The sequence below is a fragment of the Lissotriton vulgaris genome, chromosome 8 (genome assembly GCF_964263255.1).
Source record: "Lissotriton vulgaris chromosome 8, aLisVul1.2, whole genome shotgun sequence".
NCBI lineage: Eukaryota > Metazoa > Chordata > Amphibia > Caudata > Salamandridae > Lissotriton > Lissotriton vulgaris.
In genome coordinates, this window is record NC_141696.1 from 1,528,750,795 (window position 1) to 1,528,771,639 (window position 20,845).

A 20,845-nucleotide genomic window follows, 5' to 3' on the forward strand; every position below is an offset into this window, starting at 1 on the left:
TTTACAAAAAAGCATGAAATGGGAAATATTCATTGTCAAACCTGAAGGTAAGAGAGGTGGAAGCAAGTTTAGAAGAGGACATAAAGCAAAGTCTATGTTAAATTGATTGTGTTGTAGATCAGTTGGAAAAAATTTGATGAATAGAGAAAAAGTACTACAGCTGATTCCAAGACCTATTTTGTTAGAAGCAATGAACCTCTCATCTGTGCCGAAACCCGGGATTGAACCAGGGACCTTTAGATCTTCAGTCTAACGCTCTCCCAACTGAGCTATTTCGGCCTTCTGATAGCTGGTGTCTTCATACTTTAATTTGAACCATTTAACAAAATAGATGCAGGACCTGGATTTTTAACCTCATATGGTAGAGATATGTTTTAAGGAGTTCTGTATCATTCCCCAGTTAACTGGTGCAATGGGTAAATAGTATTTTTGGGATCCAGGTTAGGTAGTTGTTTTTTTAACTCTGAATGGACTAGCACTATATTACCTAGATATATTTGGCATGAGTAGGTAAGCAATGTCATCTGACTACTGACATCTGTGTTCAAGGGGAAGTGGAATGTGATGCAGACAAGAGTTTACTTTACAAAAAAGGACGAAGTGGGAAACATTCATTGTCAAACCTGAAGGCAAGATAGGTGGAAGAAAGTTTAAAAGGAGGACAGAAAGCAAAGTCTATGTTGAATTGATCATTTTATAGATCAGTTGATAAAAATGTTGATAGAGAAAAAAGTACTACAGCTGATTCCAAGACCTATTTTGTTAGAAGCAAGGAACCTCTCAACTGTGCCAAAACCCGGGATGGAACCAGGGACCTTTAGATCTTCAGTCTAACGCTCTCCCAACTGAGCTATTGCGGCCTGCTTATAGATGTGGTCTTCATACTTTAATTTAAACCATTTGACAAAATAGATGCAGGACCTGGATTTTTAACCTCATATGGTAGAGATATGTTTTAAGGAGTCCTGTATCATTCCGCAATTAACTGGTGCAATGGGCAAATAGCAGTTTTGGGATCTAGGTTAGGTAGTTGTTTTTTTAACTCTGAATGGACTAGCACTATATTACCCAGATATATTTGGCATGAGTAGGTAAGCAATGTCATCTGACTACTGACATATGTTTTCAAGGGGAGGTGGAAGGTAATGCAGACAAGAGTTTACTTTACAAAAAAGCATGAAATGGGAAATATTCATTGTCAAACCTGAAGGTAAGAGAGGTGGAAGCAAGTTTAGAAGGAGGACATAAAGCAAAGTCTATGTTAAATTGATTGTGTTGTAGATCAGTTGGAAAAAATTTGATGAATAGAGAAAAAGTACTACAGCTGATTCCAAGACCTATTTTATTAGAAGCAAGGAACCTCTCAACTGTGCCGAAACCCAGGATTGAACCAGGGACCTTTAGATCTTCAGTCTAAAGCTCTCCCAACTGAGCTATTTCAGCCTGCTAATAGCTGTGGTCTTCATACTTTAATTTAAACCATTTAACAAAATAGATGCAGGACCTGGATTTTTAACCTCATATGGTAGAGATATGTTTTAAGGAGTCCTGTATCATTCCGCAATTAACTGGTACAATGGGTAAATAGCATTTTTTGGATCCAGGTTAGGTAGTTGTTTTTTTAACTCTGAATGGACTAGCACTATATTACCCAGATATATTTGGCATGAGTAGGTAAGCAATGTCATCTGACTACTGACATCTGTGTTCAAGGGGAAGTGGAAGGTCTTGCAGACAAGAGTTTACTTTACAAAAAAGCATGAAATGGGAAATATTCATTGTCAAACCTGAAGGTAGGAGAGGTGGAAGCAAGTTTAGAAGGAGGACATAAAGCAAAGTCTATGTTAAATTGATTGTGTTGTAGATCAGTTGGAAAAAATTTGATGAATAGAGAAAAAGTACTACAGCTGATTCCAAGACCTATTTTGTTAGAAGCAAGGAACGTCTCAACTGTGCCGAAACCCGGGATTGAACCAGGGACCTTTAGATCTTCAGTCTAACGCTCTCCCAACTGAGCTATTTCGGCCTGCTTATAGCTGTGGTCTTCATACTTTAATTTAAACCATTTAACAAAATAGATGCAGGGCCTGGATTTTTAACCTCATATGGTAGAGATATGTTTTAAGGAGTCCTGTATCATTCCGCAATTAACTGGTGCAATGGGTAAATAGCATTTTTGGGATCCAGGTTAGGTAGTTGTTTTTTTAACTCTGAATGGACTAACACTATATTACCTAGATATATTTGGCATGAGTAGGTAAGCAATGTCATCTGACTACTGACATCTGTGTTCAAGGGGAAGTGGAATGTGATGCAGACAAGAGTTTACTTTACAAAAAAGGACGAAGTGGGAAACATTCATAGTCAAACCTGAAGGCAAGATAGGTGGAAGAAAGTTTAAAAGGAGGACAGAAAGCAAAGTCTATGTTGAATTGATCATTTTGTAGATCAGTTGATAAAAATGTTGATAGAGAAAAAAGTACTACAGCTGATTCCAAGACCTATTTTGTTAGAAGCAAGGAACTTCTCAACTGTGCCGAAACCCAGGATTGAACCAGGGACCTTTAGATCTTCAGTCTAACGCTCTCCCAACTTAGCTATTTCAGCCTGCTTATAGCTGTGGTCTTCATACTTTAATTTGAACCATTTAAGAAAATAGATGCAGGACCTGGATTTTTAACCTCATATGGTAGAGATATGTTTTAAGGAGTCCTGTATCATTCCCCAGTTAACTGGTGCAATGGGTAAATAGCATTTTTGGGATCCAGGTTAGGTAGTTGTTTTTTTAACTCTGAATGGACTAGCACTATATTACCCAGATATATTTGGCATGAGTAGGTAAGCAATGTCATCTGACTACTGACATCTGTGTTCAAGGGGAAGTGGAATGTGATGCAGACAAGAGTTTACTTTACAAAAAAGGACGAAATGGAAAACATTCATAGTCAAACCTGAAGGCAAGATAGGTGGAAGAAAGTTTAAAAGGAGGACAGAAAGCAAAGTCTATGTTGAATTGATCATTTTGTAGATCAGTTGATAAAAATGTTAATAGAGAAAAAAGTACTACAGCTGATTCCAAGACCTATTTTGTTAGAAGCAAGGAACCTCTCAACTGTGCCGAAACCCGGGATCTTTAGATCTTCACTCTAACGCTCTCCCAACTGAGCTATTTCGGCCTTCTGATAGCTGGGGTCTTCATACTTTAATTTGAACCATTTAACAAAATAGATGCAGGACCTGGATTTTTAACCTCATATGGTAGAGATATGTTTTAAGGAGTCCTGTATCATTCCCCAGTTAACTGGTGCAATGGGTAAATAGCATTTTTGGGATCCATGTTAGGTAGTTGTTTTTTTAATGCTGAATGGACTAGCACTATATTACCCAGATATATTTGGCATTAGTAGGTAAGCAATGTCATCTGACTACTGACATCTGTGTTCAAGGGGAAGTGGAATGTGATGCAGACAAGAGTTTACTTTACAAAAAAGGACGAAATGGAAAACAGTCATAGTCAAACCTGAAGGCAAGATAGGTGGAAGAAAGTTTAAAAGGAGGACAGAAAGCAAAGTCTATGTTGAATTGATCATTTTGTAGATCAGTTGATAAAAATGTTGATAGAGAAAAAAGTACTACAGCTGATTCCAAGACCTATTTTGTTAGAAGCAAGGAACCTCTCAACTGTGCCGAAACCCAGGATTGAACCAGGGACCTTTAGATCTTCAGTCTAACGCTCTCCCAACTTAGCTATTTCAGCCTGCTTATAGCTGTGGTCTTCATACTTTAATTTAAACCATTTAACAAAATAGATGCAGGACCTGGATTTTTAACCTCATATGGTGAGATATGTTTTAAGGAGTCCTGTATCATTCCGCAATTAACTGGTGCAATGGGTAAATAGCATTTTTGGGATCCAGGTTAGGTAGTTGTTTTTTTAACTCTGAATGGACTAGCACTATATTACCCAGATATATTTGGCATGAGTAGGTAAGCAATGTCATCTGACTACTGACATCTGTGTTCAAGGGGAAGTGGAAGGTAATGCAGACAAGAGTTTACTTTACAAAAAAGCATGAAATGGGAAATATTCATTGTCAAACCTGAAGGTAAGAGAGGTGGAAGCAAGTTTAGAAGGAGGATATAAAGCAAAGTCCATGTTAAATTGATTGTGTTGTAGATCAGTTGGAAAAAATTTGATGAATAGAGAAAAAGTACTACAGCTGATTCCAAGACCTATTTTGTTAGAAGCAAGGAACCCCTCAACTGTGCCGAAACCCGGGATTGAACCAGGGACCATAAGATCTTCAGTCTAACGCTCTCCCAACTGAGCTATTTCGGCCCACTGATAGCTGTGGTCTTCATACTTTAATTTGAACCATTTAACAAAATAGATGCAGGACCTGGATTTTTAACCTCATATGGTAGAGATATGTTTTAAGGAGTCCTGTATCATTCCCCAGTTAACTGGTGCAATGGGTAAATAGCATGTTTGGGATCCAGGTTAGGTAGTTGTTTTTTTAACTCTGAATGGACTAGCACTATATTACCTAGATATATTTGGCATGAGTAGGTAAGCAATGTCATCTGACTACTGACATCTGTGTTCAAGGGGAAGTGGAATGTGATGCAGACAAGAGTTTACTTTACAAAAAAGGACGAAATGGGAAACATTCATTGTCAAACCTGAAGGCAAGATAGGTGGAAGAAAGTTTAAAAAGAGGACAGAAAGCAAAGTCCATGTTGAATTGATCATTTTGTAGATCAGTTGATAAAAATGTTGATAGAGAAAAAAGTACTACAGCTGATTCCAAGACCTATTTTGTTAGAAGCAAGGAACCTCTCAACTGTGCCGAAACCCGGGATGGAACCAGGGACCTTTAGATCTTCAGTCTAATGCTCTCCCAACTGAGCTATTGCGGCCTGCTTATAGATGTGGTCTTCATACTTTAATTTAAACCATTTAACAAAATAGATGCAGGACCTGGATTTTTAACCTCATATGGTAGAGATATGTTTTAAGGAGTCCTGTATCATTCCGCAATTAACTGGTGCAATGGGCAAATAGCAGTTTTGGGATCCAGGTTAGGTAGTTGTTTTTTTAACTCTGAATGGACTAGCACTATATCACCCAGATATATTTGGCATGAGTAGGTAAGCAATGTCATATGACTACTGACATCTGTGTTCAAGGGGAAGGTAATGCAGACAAGAGTTTACTTTGCAAAAAAGCATGAAATGGGAAATATTCATTGTCAAACCTGAAGGTAAGAGAGGTGGAAGCAAGTTTAGAAGGAGGACATAAAGCAAAGTCTATGTTAAATTGATTGTGTTGTAGATCAGTTGGAAAAAATTTGATGAATAGAGAAAAAGTACTACAGCTGATTCCAAGACCTATTTTGTTAGAAGCAAGGAACCTCTCAACTGTGCCGAAACGCGGGATTAAACCAGGGACCTTTAGATCTTCAGTCTAACGCTCTCCCAACTGAGCTTTTTCGGCCTGCTTATAGCTGTGGTCTTCATACTTTAATTTAAACCATTTAACAAAATAGATGCAGGACCTGGATTTTTAACCTCATATGGTAGAGATATGTTTTAAGGAGTCCTGTATCATTCCCCAGTTAACTGGTGCAATGGGTAAATAGCATTTTTGGGATCCAGGTTAGGTAGTTGTTTTTTTAACTCTGAATGGACTAGCACTATATTACCTAGATATATTTGGCATGAGTAGGTAAGCAATGTCATCTGACTACTGACATCTGTGTTCAAGGGGAAGTGGAATGTGATGCAGACAAGAGTTTACTTTACAAAAAAGGACGAAATGGGAAACATTCATTGTGAAACCTGAAGGCAAGATAGGTGGAAGAAAGTTTAAAAGGAGGACAGAAAGCAAAGTCTATGTTGAATTGATCATTTTGTAGATCAGTTGATAAAAATGTTGATAGAGAAAAAAGTACTACAGCTGATTCCAAGACCTATTTTGTTAGAAGCAAGTAACCTCTCAACTGTGCCGAAACCCGGGATTGAACCAGGGACCTTTAGATCTTCAGTCTAACGCTCTCCCAACTGAGCTATTGCGGCCTGCTTATATCTGTGGTCTTCATACTTTAATTTAAATCATTTAACAAAATAGATGCAGGACCTGGATTTTTAACCTCATATCTAGAGATATGTTTTAAGGAGTCCTGTATCATTCCGCAATTAACTGGTGCAATGGGCAAATAGCATTTTTGGGATCCAGGTTAGGTAGTTGTTTTTTTAACTCTGAATGGACTAGCACTATATTACCCAGATATATTTGGCATGAGTAGGTAAGCAATGTCATCTGACTACTGACATCTGTGTTCAAGGGGAAGTGGAAGGTAATGCAGACAAGAGTTTTCTTTACAAAAAAGCATGAAATGGGAAATATTCATTGTCAAACCTGAAGTTAAGAGAGGTGGAAGCAAGTTTAGAAGGAGGACATAAAGCAAAGTCTATGTTAAATTGATTGTGTTGTAGATCAGTTGGAAAAAATTTGATGAATAGAGAAAAAGTACTACAGCTGATTCCAAGACCTATTTTGTTAGAAGCAAGGAACCTCTCAACTGTGCCGAAACCCGGGATTGAACCAGGGACCTTTAGATCTTCAGTCTAACGCTCTCCCAACTGAGCTATTTCGGCATTCTGATAGCTGGGGTCTTCATACTTTAATTTGAACCATTTAACAAAATAGATGCAGGACCTGGATTTTTAACCTCATATGGTAGAGATATGTTTTAAGGAGTCCTGTATCATTCCCCAGTTAACTGGTGCAATGGGTAAATAGCATTTTTGGGATCCAGGTTAGGTAGTTGTTTTTTTAACTCTGAATGGACTAGCATTATATTACCCAGATATATTTGGCATGAGTAGGTAAGCAATGTCATCTGACTACTGACATCTGTGTTCAAGGGGAAGTGGAATGTGATGCAGACAAGAGTTTACTTTACAAAAAAAGACGAAATGGGAAACATTCATAGTCAAACCTGAAGGCAAGATAAGTGGAAGAAAGTTTAAAAGGAGGACAGAAAGCAAAGTCTTTTTTTTTACGTGATCATTTTGTGGATCAGTTGATAAAGAAAAAAGTACTACAGCTGATTCCAAGACTTATTTTGTGAGAAGCAAGGAACTCTCAACAGTGCCGAAACCCGGGATTAAACCAGGGACCTTTAGATCTTCAGTCTAACGCTCTCCCAACTGAGCTATTTCTGCCTCCTGCTAGCTGTAGTCTTCATACTTTGATTTGAACCATTTAACAAAATAGATGCATGACCTGGATATTTGACCTTATAGGTTAGAGATATGTTTTAAGGAGTCCTGTATCATTCAGCAGTTAACTGGTGCAATGGGTAAATACTATTTTTGGGATCAAGGTTAGGTCATTTTTTTTTAACTCCGAATGGACTAGCACTATATTACCCAGACGTATTTTGCCTGAGTCGGTAAGCAATGTCATCTGACCACTGACATCTGTGTTCAAGGGGAAGTGGAAGGTAATGCAGACCAGAGTTTACTTTACAAAAAAGCATGACATGGGAAACATTCATAGTCAAACCTGAAGGCAAGAGAGGTGGAAGCAAGTCTAGAAGGAGGACAGAAAGCAAAGTCTATGTTAAATTGATTGTGTTGTAGATCATTTGGAAAAAAATTGATGAATACAGAAAAAGGACAACAGCTGATTCTAAGACCTATTTTGTTAGAAGCAAGGAACCTCTCAACAGTGCCGAAACCCGGGATTGAACAAGGGACCTTTAGATCTTCAGTCTAACACTCTCCCAACTGAGCTATTTCGGCCTGCTGATATCTGTGGTCTTCATACTTTAATTTGAACCATTTAACAAAATAGATGCAGGACCTGGATTTCTAACCTCATATGGTAGTGATATGTTTTAAGGAGTCCTGTATCATTCCCCAGTTAACTGGTGCAATGGTTAAATAGCATATTTGGGATCCAGGTTAGGTAGTTGTTTTTTTAACTCTGAATGGACTAGCACTATATTACCCAGATATATTTGGCATGAGTAGGTAAGCAATGTCATCTGACCAGCAGCGGTGCGTCCATTGGGGCGTAGGGGCGTAGCCCCACCAGCCACCATGGACGCATCGCGGCCGCCAGCCTATCTAATTAAAAGACATTGCGCTGAACAATCAGCCGCCTCGAATGTGCAGGGGGGGTGGCCTGCTGCAGCTTGAGTGACAGACACTCAGGCTGCAGCAGACCGTAGTGGGCAGTCCCGCTGGGGAACTTATAGTGCGCATGCTTGGGAAAGTTGGGTACTTCCTCAAGCATGCGCACTGTAAGATCCCCAGCGGGACCCAGGGGTGCCGTTCGCCTGCCACAGCCCGGGTTTACAGAGGGCCACAGGGCGAGCAGAAAATATGCCACGCTAGCCAATCCTGGCGCAGCTGGTCCACCGGTGCAGCATCCCATTGGATGCCGCGCTTGGGGGTGGCACACACACTGTCTGACGCACGCACTGCGAGGATGTCGGCGCCACGGTAAGAAAACTTTGGGAACCTTTCTCCCGTTATTGTTTTTAGTCTGCAGCATTTAGAATTAATTTTCAGCGAGCACTGCGAGGATGTCGGCGCCACGGTAAGAAAACTTTGGGAACCTTTCTCCCATTATTGTTTTTAGTCTGCAGCATTTAGAATTAATTTTCAGCGACTTTCATTTTCGGCTCGGCTCTCCTATTCATTAGAATCCCATAGCTCAGAAGACGCCGGCCCTCTATGTCAGTCAGCCACTGGAGACGGAAAAGGTCACACAAACTAAGCGTCAATAAATGAACACGTCGTGCCACAAATTCCCTGTGCTCAGAAAAAAAACCGGCTGCGCCTCTCTCTATTTTACTCTGAAACGCAATAAAACAGGAAAGGATGGTATTTATGCTCGCAAAGGCTAGACGGTAATAATGACTAGGTTCCATGTAAGTGTCCGGCGGATGATGAAGAACTGCTCCCTGCATGCACCATCGCTTTGGCGCTGACCCGGCTTTTTAAATTTATTTATTTATGCAAATTTATATAGCGCGGACTTTACCCGAAGGTGTCAGAGCGCTTCACAAAAGGACCAATAATGATACACGAGGGAGAGCGGGTGTGGTGTGCGTATGAGCGTTAGCAGTTGACCGTCTTAGGGTTTCGGGCGTTTTGTATGGGATCAGTTAGCTTGTTTGTATATGCTGTACTTTCTGTTGCCCTGCTACATGTCATTTTTTGCTGGAGGTCCTTTTCGGTGGCACAGTGTGTTGTCTCGACTACTCCAACCAGAAACAAATAATGCCTTTACTGGAATGTGTGTGTATATTTGTGAGATAAATAAAGGAAGCCTGTTAGATATGCTCGGATTACAAACTGCCAACTGTAGTGATGAAGAATGAAGTATCGGAGGGTTATGAATAAAACTCCGAAAGGTTTAAATTGTATTAAAATGTATTTATTAAATTACCAAAAGGCCAACCAGCAGCCAGCAAGGAGCGCGACTGCCAGTTGAGCAGTTGACAGGGAAAGAATGTAAGGCATTCGATGACGTCACCTATTTACAAACAGAGGGCTCCATTGCGCGTCACGATAGAACCAGCAAGTGTGAATGTTGTGTTGCGCAAACAAGGGCGATTGAATACTTTATGAAGACCATAGAGGTACAGCACCTCCCTTTCCTAACGGTAACAATTCAAGCCTACAGACATTTTACCCTGCATAGGAGCTGAGGTACAGAGATTAGTAGGTGTTCCTTTGCTAACCTGCTCATATGAGTCAACAGGCATCCATAAATAATCATTTTCAGATTTTGAATTGTTGCTCATGGACTCTGCAATAAGTTCTCGCTGACCAGGTTTGAGTTTGGCAACATCACTTTTACTTCTCAATCCTAACTTGTCCAAAAGGACAGAGCTATGAGTGGCTTCCATTACTTCTGAGGGGTTTGTGTACTTGGATTCACATTTTTGAACTTTAACTGTTTTTTGTTTACAATGACCCAGTCACCTTTTGTTATGTCTTGGCTCATTGATACACGAGTAACAAAATATAAAAGCAAACATTAAGTTACATGGATCAAAAGTGACACTAGTGAGCGACCAAAATACATGAGGTAGCAATCGGAGCATTACAGGAGAAATAAAAGTGACAGGCAATGGTGGCCGGGTGCAAGTATCTAAAGCAAACAAAATGTGCGAGGTAGCAAACAGTGTGTTACAAGACGCTTCGTAGCTCGTGTGTCTGCTTGTTGGGATTGGTGGTCAGTTTGTCTGGAGCCTGTTTTGTTCGTACTGTCCACAGTCACCTTCGTTGCCAACATTTACAGATATTCCTGATGTCCGTTGTTGCGAGGCAGTTCTATGGATAAGAACTTTCTACCCTATGTAGCGCCTGTTGTACACGGGCTGCTTGGTGAATAAAAGACTGCTGCTGAGATGAGATGATTTGGATGGCATAATTTCAAACCTGCAAGGCTGACTCAGCCTTCCACCCGTTCGATGACCTGTCTGCTGGCTATTGATTCGGCTGGGGTTCAGGCAGCCATCACTCGGATGCCTGCTCTCTGCAGCGATAAAACATGATTATCTGGAGCCCACGTGAGGATCTTCCATTACCGACATGTTAGGACGGGTGGAGGAAAGCACACTGTAAAATCAATCCGCTTCCTCGGTCACTGCATTTTATGTCTGATACATGATGATTGAAATGACAGCAGAAATAACAACACAGGTTTTAAATCGTGGTTTAAAAATCATTTCTTTCTACCAATCCCAACAATTACCATAGGGCATGTGAGCAAATTTTAGTACATAAGGTTGTTTGACAACAAACAGTTTGCTTTTAGTTGCACAAAAATTACGTGAGTAATACAGTATTACTAAACTGGGTAATGGCAACAGCTGGTATTTACAGCGGCTTAGAAACAGCACAAGAGCGGTATGAAGCGCTTTATTAAAAGGAAATTATGGTTATTACACTGAAAAAATAGGTTTCTTCTACACTGTGGTATGTCCATGTTTATAATATGACCAACATCTCAGGGGAGTAAAAAAATATTAATTTGACTTTAAAGAATAAGTGATTATGTCTGCTCATAGATAAAAGCTGGCATTTTGAACGTACACAGATGATACATTTACAAAAATGGCTTTGATCCGAATGCCTCAAAGCACTTTCCTCTTACACCAGGTGATTAAGCCACCATTCTGTAGGCATGCTTGTGCTTCACCTCCTTAAAGGTGAAAACCACATGCTCCCCTCAATAGCCGTTTGCACGAGTCCTCGTGTCCGCTGCTACAGGTCAACGTTTACTCAAACCCTATTAAAGCGGCCAAATGAAAACAGCTGACCTTAACAAATGTGCTGCTAGCTGGTGGCTTAGAGTTATCAAAGATTTGCAGAATATTGGCAACGCTAATACCGGGTGCGAGGGCACGGACTTCCAGGTCATGCCATTGCCCCGACTTGATGCGACTACAAAGCTGCTGGTTTGAGCAAGACATGGGTCCAGATTCCATTTTGACATTATGTGATTTGGGGCATATCTATCTCAATGTGCACAGAACTGTAAATGTATATGTTGATGTGCTTTGAGTTACGTGCCGACTCGAGTTATATGCCAAGTACATGTTACTGCGTCTCTTCCATTGAATCTTCTCAGCACACATCATGCTGTTGTAGCTACCGCACCCCATACCCAGCATTTTTATGGTAGAGCGTTTCAGGGCCTTTCAACATGGCAGTGCAAAAATAAATTTGCAGATGTGTGTACCAGCGATGAGGTTGATCAAATCCATGTGTTGTGAGGCAGGAGGTGGGTCTTGCAGTGGGGTTAAAGGAACAGGGGCAGCGGGACCCATGGGAGTAGGAATGTTACCAGCATCTGAAAGTGATCCCATGCAGTAGTCTGAGCTTGGTGTGGTGTGTTCTTGTTTGCAGAACTGCTGGCGAGAGTTGTCTGTAAGCCCTGTCTGCGCAGTTTTTATATGTACGTCATGTTTGCTGTCAGTTGACCTCTGTTGCAAATGTATATTAAACAGTTTTGGATGGGAAGGGAGTTCTGCCGAATCCTAGGATAGTACCTATTGTATTACGAGGGAAACTGGGAATTGCATTTATATAGCGCCTACTACCCCTGGCCATTCGTTGGTGCGCTACACTGCATGTATCCAGTTGTTCCGACTACCGTCCTCAATGTAGCATCCTTGTTGGCTAGGCTACCCCGGCATTCGATGGCGGCTGTATAACTAGTTATTTTTATGTAATTAAAATGATAATGGAATCAATTAGTCGTTGACTGCGAAAAGCAGAATTTGTATGATTTCCAAAGTCGTCCTAAAGAACATTGTAACAGAAAGGTGTTTTTTTTCTCACCAGTGCACTTAAATTGGTGTGAAATCCCCTTTTATTTAGCTCTGCGGGTTAATACATCTGCTGCAGAAATATGCAAGTGCAGATCGATTTGAAGCGCCCCAAAGGGCTGACTAAGAGGTTCGTTCTTCTGTACTTAGGAAGATTTCCTTTTTTTACTAAGGGGGGCGAGTATATCTTTTGCGACCGATACCCACATCTGGGTACATTGCCTTCCTTCCCAAAATCCCATCAGTGCCCGATAAATGAGCCGAACAAAGGGTTAACACAAGCGTCTGTAAATACGCGATGATATGTAGAATGCAGGAAAGCGATTATCAGCTTTACTTTGAGACGCCTTCACCGCACCTTGGTGTAAAGGTCACTTCTGGGATTGTGATGGTTCTTTCGAGCTTGTGCCGCATACTTGGCTCTGGAATCGACTAGAAAAGTCCGGGGTGTCTGAGAGCGCGAGTGAGTGGGTGTGTGAAAATTAGATGCACGCTGCTTCCAGCGCTGCAGCCGCGCCATGTGATCTTGTGCATGCCCATCCCCCACTGTGACCCCTGTCATTCTTTGTGCATGCTTTCTGTAGTTCGTTGTCACACTTGTTTCGCTTTTGCCAAGAGGGACATGTTTTTAACGTGCCTTTTTATTCTTCCTTTTTAGTTTGAAAGATTGGAAAGCCCGCATGAACTACTTCCTGCAGCATTCCCCCGCTTCCAACGACTCCCCGAAAACCGTCCAGGGCAAGAAGGGCAAAAAGTACGCCTATTGCAGGTAAGAGTGCCACTACCTTGTGTGTACATATTGCATCTCGGGTGCTGAAGTGCACTTTATACTTTGCTTTTGGGTGACACCAAGTATTGCTGGTTTAATTGGATTCAGTTTGCTGACTTGTGATGCACGGCTTGATGGGTGCATGCGTTTGTTTTCCTGTGACTAGTTTGTTCTGATATAATTGTCTTATTTGCAATAGTTTTCAGTACACAATTTGCTCAATCAGTTATGATTTTGTGTGACTACCTGGATTCCTGGAGTGCCTCTGACTTCGTTCTGTTTCTTTACTTTTTGTGACTGTTGGTCCTGCGGGGAAACATTTTCAATTTATGTTGTCTTGTTTACTGGGAGCATTGCTTTTATTTTCCTTTAGTGTAATAGGCTGGCTGGTGAAGTGCACTTCCCATAGTGTGCAGTCACTTCAATTTGCCTTTAGGTGACTACCTGGCTTGATGGTGGTTTTCTATTTGATTTCATGTAAATCCTTGTCTTGATGAGTGCATTGGTTTTAGTTTGTTTGAGGTAACTGCTTCACATGCTGGTTTCATCACACAGCTGACACCCACCCTGAGAAAGCCAGAGCTGCCCTGTTAGTGGTATCAACACCAGTGCGCTTAGGTTCCTTACAGCTCCTTCACTTGAAGTGGGTTACCACCTACCCATTACTTTTTGTATCCTGCTCGTACCAAGTCAGATCCAGACCCAGACCAGTCCCCACAGTTGCTCCGGATTAAGGGACATTGTCATGTCATCTCAGGCGCGATGTAAAGACTCCCAGTGAGCTGAGGACTCTTGGCTCAAGAACCAACCAGATGGAGACACTTGTGGTTGTTTAAAGATTTAGGATCAGCCTGTAACTCAGTCTTGAGCTGGGTGGGTGACCTCGATTACAAAGTGGCTGTGCCAGATGTCCCATTATGACCCCTTTTGCCTGTCTCCCCTTCAGACACACAGGGCATAAAAGTGGGGGGTGCTCAACCCTGCCAAAAAACTGAGGGGTGACCCTAAGAGCACAGCTGCCATCCTATCAGTGGTGGGATGCTTTGGTGTGCTGGTCTGGTTTTCTGGATGCATTGGCTCAAGTTTTTTCCCATGTAATTGATTGGGTGTCTTGGTAAGTTGCTTTTATGTGAATGTCTGACTAATGACTGCGCATTCCTTTCAGTGTGCACTTGCTTCAGTTTACTTTTTGAGTCACTGTCTAGTTTGCTGGATGTATTGCTTTCATTTTTCTTTCATTAAACTGTTTGACTTGCTTGGTGCTTTTATGTTGGTGCCTGCATGCTGAGGTGTACTCTTCTTCAGTTTAAATGTATGTGACTGGCCTGTTGACTAGCACCCTGCTTTCAAAGTGAAGGTTCACAGGTTCACACTTGCTTTAGTTTACTTTTGTATGGTTGACTGCATGCACAGTTTTGCTGGATGCATTGCTTTAAGTTACTACTTGATGCATTGCTTTCAGTTTGCTTTCAAGTAATTGCCTCTCATTTTCCCAATGCTTGTGAAGGCTGTTTCCCAACTGCTGTGCAACTTCTTCTACTCTTAGAGCTGAGATTTTCATGAAAGTCTTATAGTCTGAATTCAGCACCTGAGCGTAATAGGACGGAATGTATGAAGCTCTGTGGTTATACTGAATAAGCAGCTACCTATGTTATGCCATCTATTAATGTAATAACTGCACTTTCACAATGGCTTTATTAACCTTCCTGCTTTCTCAAATATGCTTGAAAATGCACGATTTGTCTTCTTTTTTTTCAAAATTTTCTTGGGGGGGGTTATCCCCCCAAACCCCCCTTTTGGGGTTCCGGCTCGCTCGCTGCGCTCGATCGCTACGGTGCTGGATGCTAATTACTTTGCGCCCCACCACTTTCAAATGTCACCCACCGCTACTGCATCTGACTACTGACATCTGTGTTCAAGGGGAAGTGGAATGTGATGCAGACAAGAGTTTACTTTACAAAAAAGGACGAAATGGGAAACATTCATAGTCAAACCTGAAGGCAAGATAGGTGGAAGAAAGTTTAAAAGGAGGACAGAAAGCAAAGTCTATGTTTAATTGATCATTTTGTAGATCAGTTGATAAAAATGTTGATAGAGAAAAAAGTACTACAGCTGATTCCAAGACCTATTTTGTTAGAAGCAAGGAACCTCTCAACTGTGCCGAAACCCGGGATTGAAACAGGGACCTTTGGATCTTCGGTCTAACGCTCTCCCAACTGAGCTATTTCGGCCTGCTTATAGCTGTGGTCTTCATACTTTAATTTAAACCATTTAACAAAATAGATGCAGGACCTGGATTTTTAACCTCATATGGTAGAGATATGTTTTAAGGAGTCCTGTATCATTCCCCAGTTAACTGGTGCAATGGGTAAATAGCATTTTTGGGATCCAGGTTAGGTAGTTGTTTTTTTAAGTCTGAATGGACTAGCACTATATTACCCAGATATATTTGGCATGAGTAGGTAAGCAATGTCATCTGACTACTGACATCTGTGTTCAAGGGGAAGTGGAATGTGATGCAGACAAGAGTTTACTTTACAAAAAAGGACGAAATGGGAAACATTCATAGTCAAACCTGAAGGCAAGATAGGTGGAAGAAAGTTTAAAAGGAGGACAGAAAGCAACGTCTATGTTGAATTGATCACTTTGTAGATCAGTTGATAAAAATGTTGATAGAGAAAAAAGTACTACAGCTGATTCCAAGACTTACTTTGTTAGAAACAAGGAACCTCTCAACAGTGCCAAAACCCGGGATTGAACCAGGGACCTTTAGATCTTCAGTCTAACGCTCTCCCAAATGAGCTATTTCGGCCTGCTGCTAGCTATAGTCTTCATACCTTAATTTGAACGATTTAACTAAATAGATGCATGACCTGGATATTTGACCTTATATGTTAGAGATATGTTTTAAGGAGTCCTGTATCATTCAGCAGTTAACTGGTGCAATGGGTAAATAATATTTTTGGGATCCAGGTTAGGTCATTTTTTTTTTTAACTCCGAATGGACTAGCACTATATCACCCAGACGTATTTGGCATGAGTAGGTAAGCAATGTCATCTGACTACTGACATCTGTGTTCAAGGGGAAGTGGAAGGTAATGCAGACAAGAATTTACTTCACAAAAAAGCATGAAATGGGAAATATTCATTGTCAAACCTGAAGGTAAGAGAGGTGGAAGCAAGTTTAGAAGGAGGACATAAAGCAAAGTCTATGTTAAATTGATTGTGTTGTAGATTAGTTGGAAAAAATGTGATGAATAGAGAAAAAGTACTACAGCTGATTCCAAGACCTATTTTGTTAGAAGCAAGGAACCTCTCAACTGTGCCGAAACCCAGGATTGAACCAGGGACCTTTAGATCTTCAGTCTAACGCTCTCCCAACTGAGCTATTTCGGCCTTCTGATAGCTGGTGTCTTCATACTTTAATTTGAACCATTTAACAAAATAGATGCAGGACCTGGATTTTTAACCTCATATGGTAGAGATATGTTTTAAGGAGTTCTGTATCATTCCCCAGTTAACTGGTGCAATGGGTAAATAGTATTTTTGGGATCCAGGTTAGGTAGTTGTTTTTTTAACTCTGAATGGACTAGCACTATATTACCTAGATATATTTGGCATGAGTAGGTAAGCAATGTCATCTGACTACTGACATCTGTGTTCAAGGGGAAGTGGAATGTGATGCAGACAAGAGTGAACTTTACAAAAAAGGACGAAGTGGGAAACATTCATTGTCAAACCTGAAGGCAAGATAGGTGGAAGAAAGTTTAAAAGGAGGACAGAAAGCAAAGTCTATGTTGAATTGATCATTTTATAGATCAGTTGATAAAAATGTTGATAGAGAAAAAAGTACTACAGCTGATTCCAAGACCTATTTTGTTAGAAGCAAGGAACCTCTCAACTGTGCCAAAACCCGGGATGGAACCAGGGACCTTTAGATCTTCAGTCTAACGCTCTCCCAACTGAGCTATTGCGGCCTGCTTATAGATATGGTCTTCATACTTTAATTTAAACCATTTGACAAAATAGATGCAGGACCTGGATTTTTAACTTCATATGGTAGAGATATGTTTTAAGGAGTCCTGTATCATTCCGCAATTAACTGGTGCAATGGGCAAATAGCAGTTTTGGGATCTAGGTTAGGTAGTTGTTTTTTTAACTCTGAATGGACTAGCACTATATTACCCAGATATATTTGGCATGAGTAGGTAAGCAATGTCATCTGACTACTGACATATGTTTTCAAGGGGAGGTGGAAGGTAATGCAGACAAGAGTTTACTTTACAAAAAAGCATGAAATGGGAAATATTCATTGTCAAACCTGAAGGTAAGAGAGGTGGAAGCAAGTTTAGAAGGAGGACATAAAGCAAAGTCTATGTTAAATTGATTGTGTTGTAGATCAGTTGGAAAAAATTTGATGAATAGAGAAAAAGTACTACAGCTGATTCCAAGACCTATTTTATTAGAAGCAAGGAACCTCTCAACTGTGCCGAAACCCAGGATTGAACCAGGGACCTTTAGATCTTCAGTCTAACGCTCTCCCAACTGAGATATTTCAGCCTGCTAATAGCTGTGGTCTTCATACTTTAATTTAAACCATTTAACAAAATAGATGCAGGACCTGGATTTTTAACCTCATATGGTAGAGATATGTTTTAAGGAGTCCTGTATCATTCCGCAATTAACTGGTACAATGGGTAAATAGCATTTTTTGGATCCAGGTTAGGTAGTTGTTTTTTTAACTCTGAATGGACTAGCACTATATTACCCAGATATATTTGGCATGAATAGGTAAGCAATGTCATCTGACTACTGACATCTGTGTTCAAGGGGAAGTGGAAGGTCTTGCAGACAAGAGTTTACTTTACAAAAAAGCATGAAATGGGAAATATTCATTGTCAAACCTGAAGGTAGGAGAGGTGGAAGCAAGTTTAGAAGGAGGACATAAAGCAAAGTCTATGTTAAATTGATTGTGTTGTAGATCAGTTGGAAAAAATTTGATGAATAGAGAAAAAGTACTACAGCTGATTCCAAGACCTATTTTGTTAGAAGCAAGGAACGCCTCAACTGTGCCGAAACCCGGGATTGAACCAGGGACCTTTAGATCTTCAGTCTAACGCTCTCCCAACTGAGCTATTTCGGCCTGCTTATAGCTGTGGTCTTCATACTTTAATTTAAACCATTTAACAAAATAGATGCAGGGCCTGGATTTTTAACCTCATATGGTAGAGATATGTTTTAAGGAGTCCTGTATCATTCCGCAATTAACTGGTGAAATGGGTAAATAGCATTTTTGGGATCCAGGTTAGGTAGTTGTTTTTTTAACTCTGAATGGACTAACACTATATTACCTAGATATATTTGGCATGAGTAGGTAAGCAATGTCATCTGACTACTGACATCTGTGTTCAAGGGGAAGTGGAATGTGATGCAGACAAGAGTTTACTTTACAAAAAAGGACGAAGTGGGAAACATTCATAGTCAAACCTGAAGGCAAGATAGGTGGAAGAAAGTTTAAAAGGAGGACAGAAAGCAAAGTCTATGTTGAATTGATCATTTTGTAGATCAGTTGATAAAAATGTTGATAGAGAAAAAAGTACTACAGCTGATTCCAAGACCTATTTTGTTAGAAGCAAGGAACTTCTCAACTGTGCCGAAACCCAGGATTGAACCAGGGACCTTTAGATCTTCAGTCTAACGCTCTCCCAACTTAGCTATTTCAGCCTGCTTATAGCTGTGGTCTTCATACTTTAATTTAAACCATTTAAGAAAATAGATGCAGGACCTGGATTTTTAACCTCATATGGTAGAGATATGTTTTAAGGAGTCCTGTATCATTCCCCAGTTAACTGGTGCAATGGGTAAATAGCATTTTTGGGATCCAGGTTAGGTAGTTGTTTTTTTAACTCTGAATGGACTAGCACTATATTACCCAGATATATTTGGCATGAGTAGGTAAGCAATGTCATCTGACTACTGACATCTGTGTTCAAGGGGAAGTGGAATGTGATGCAGACAAGAGTTTACTTTACAAAAAAGGACGAAAGGGAAAACATTCATAGTCAAACCTGAAGGCAAGATAGGTGGAAGAAAGTTTAAAAGGAGGACAGAAAGCAAAGTCTATGTTGAATTGATCATTTTGTAGATCAGTTGATAAAAATGTTAATAGAGAAAAAAGTACTACAGCTGATTCCAAGACCTATTTTGTTAGAAGCAAGGAACCTCTCAACTGTGCCGAAACCCGGGATTGAACCAGGGACTTTTAGATCTTCACTCTAACGCTCTCCCAACTGAGCTATTTCGGCCTTCTGATAGGTGGGGTCTTCATACTTTAATTTGAACAATTTAACAAAATAGATGCAGGACCTGGATTTTTAACCTCATATGGTAGAGATATGTTTTAAGGAGTCCTGTATCATTCCCCAGTTAACTGGTGCAATGGGTAAATAGCATTTTTGGGATCCATGTTAGGTAGTTGTTTTTTTAACTCTGAATGGACTAGCACTATATTACCCAGATATATTTGGCATGAGTAGGTAAGCAATGTCATCTGACTACTGACATCTGTGTTCAAGGGGAAGTGGAAGGTAATGCAGACAAGAGTTTACTTTACAAAAAAGCATGAAATGGGAAATATTCATTGTCAAACCTGAAGGTAAGAGAGGTGGAAGCAAGTTTAGAAGGAGGATATAAAGCAAAGTCCATGTTAAATTGATTGTGTTGTAGATCAGTTGGAAAAAATTTGATGAATAGAGAAAAAGTACTACAGCTGATTCCAAGACCTATTTTGTTAGAAGCAAGGAACCTCTCAACTGTGCCGAAACCCGGGATTGAACCAGGGACCATAAGATCGTCAGTCTAACGCTCTCCCAACTGAGCTATTTCGGCCCTCTGATAGCTGTGGTCTTCATACTTTAATTTGAACCATTTAACAAAATAGATGCAGGACCTGGATTTTTAACCTCATATGGTAGAGATATGTTTTAAGGAGTCCTGTATCATTCCCCAGTTAACTGGTGCAATGGGTAAATAGCATGTTTGGGATCCAGGTTAGGTAGTTGTTTTTTTAACTCTGAATGGACTAGCACTATATTACCTAGATATATTTGGCATGAGTAGGTAAGCAATGTCATCTGACTACTGACATCTGTGTTCAAGGGGAAGTGGAATGTGATGCAGACAAGAGTTTACTTTACAAAAAAGGACGAAATGGGAAACATTCATTGTCAAACCTGAAGGCAAGATAGGTGGAAGAAAGTTTAAAAAGAGGACAGAAAGCAAAGTCCATGTTGAATTGATCATTTTGTAGATCAGTTGATAAAAATGTTGATAGAGAAAAAAGTACTACAGCTGATTCCAAGACCTATTTTGTTAGAAGCAAGGAACCTCTCAACTGTGCCGAAACCCGGGATGGAACCAGGGACCTTTAGATCTTCAGTCTAATGCTCTCCCAACTGAGCTATTGCGGCCTGCTTATAGATGTGGTCTTCATACTTTAATTTAAACCATTTAACAAAATAGATGCAGGACCTGGATTTTTAACCTCATATGGTAGAGATATGTTTTAAGGAGTCCTGTATCATTCCGCAATTAACTGGTGCAATGGGCAAATAGCAGTTTTGGGATCCAGGTTAGGTAGTTGTTTTTTTAACTCTGAATGGACTAGCACTATATTACCCAGATATATTTGGCATGAGTAGGTAAGCAATGTCAT

At 40.4% G+C, this 20,845-nt stretch overlaps 5 non-coding genes across 5 annotated transcripts; all 5 read right to left on the reverse strand.

Moving 5' to 3' along the window:
* Positions 1-206: 206 nt before the first annotated feature.
* On the reverse strand, positions 207-279 carry TRNAF-GAA (transfer RNA phenylalanine (anticodon GAA)). Its single transcript has one exon. It is a non-coding gene; the product is annotated as a tRNA-Phe (tRNA).
* A 1,674-nt stretch (positions 280-1,953) lies between these two features.
* Positions 1,954-2,026, reverse strand: TRNAF-GAA (transfer RNA phenylalanine (anticodon GAA)). The gene has a single exon. It is a non-coding gene; the product is annotated as a tRNA-Phe (tRNA).
* Positions 2,027-6,587: 4,561 nt separating this feature from the next.
* On the reverse strand, positions 6,588-6,660 carry TRNAF-GAA (transfer RNA phenylalanine (anticodon GAA)). The gene has a single exon. It is a non-coding gene; the product is annotated as a tRNA-Phe (tRNA).
* An 11,541-nt stretch (positions 6,661-18,201) lies between these two features.
* TRNAF-GAA (transfer RNA phenylalanine (anticodon GAA)) lies at positions 18,202-18,274 on the reverse strand. The gene has a single exon. It is a non-coding gene; the product is annotated as a tRNA-Phe (tRNA).
* Positions 18,275-19,946: 1,672 nt separating this feature from the next.
* TRNAV-GAC (transfer RNA valine (anticodon GAC)) lies at positions 19,947-20,019 on the reverse strand. Its single transcript has one exon. It is a non-coding gene; the product is annotated as a tRNA-Val (tRNA).
* Positions 20,020-20,845: the final 826 nt, after the last annotated feature.